Genomic DNA, 908 nt, shown 5'->3' with positions numbered 1-908 from the left:
ATATATATATATATATATATATATATATATATACATATATATATATATATATACGACGGGCTTCTTTCAGTTTCCGTCTACCAAATCCATTCACAAAGCTTTGGTTGGCCAGAGATTATAGTAGATGACACTTACCCAAGGTGCCATGCAGGCGACTGAACCCAGAACCATGTGGTTGGGAAGCTTCTTGCCACACAGCCACGCCTTATACAAAGAATGTTGCTGACATTCTTATACAAAGAATGTAGTTGACAGTACCTTCGAAGTTCCGGCCAGCTAAGCCGTCGTCGGACTGCAGCCGAACGATGGCTTACCTGGGCGAAACTTCGATGTCACTGTTAACAATATTCTTGTATAAGAATATTAAATTTGTACTCTACAAAAGTATAGAGTAACCTATGAGATTACGGTAAAATTGTTTCCATTATAATTGAAGATAAAAACAAACATTAATACACTCATACCACATCACACACATAGACACACAAACGTATATATTTACAGATATATATGTTTGTATGTATGTACGTATGTATTTATGAATGTGTGTATGTGTTTCCTTTACCACCTTTCAGTGTTGAGTTACACACGTAGGTGCGTCGTTGCACGTTTCCGGTGCCATATCTGTTTTCTAACACCTTGCTAAACCTTTCTCCCATAACACATCATATTCCGACAGAGAATAACACACTTATACACATGCACGCACACACATTCACACACGCACGAACACATGCACACACACGCACGCGCGCGCGCGCAGACACACACACATACACACAAAAATATCTGCCTGTCTCACTGACTGCGTGCCTGTCTGTCTGTCTGTATCTATATATATATGCATACATATATATATGTGTGTATGTGTATATGTATGTATGTATGTATGTATATATATATATATA

This window comes from Octopus bimaculoides, chromosome 11 (assembly GCF_001194135.2).
Source record: "Octopus bimaculoides isolate UCB-OBI-ISO-001 chromosome 11, ASM119413v2, whole genome shotgun sequence".
Taxonomy (NCBI): Eukaryota; Metazoa; Mollusca; class Cephalopoda; order Octopoda; family Octopodidae; genus Octopus; species Octopus bimaculoides.
The sequence above is the reverse complement of the archived record's forward strand: the minus strand, read 5'-3'. Positions refer to the sequence as shown.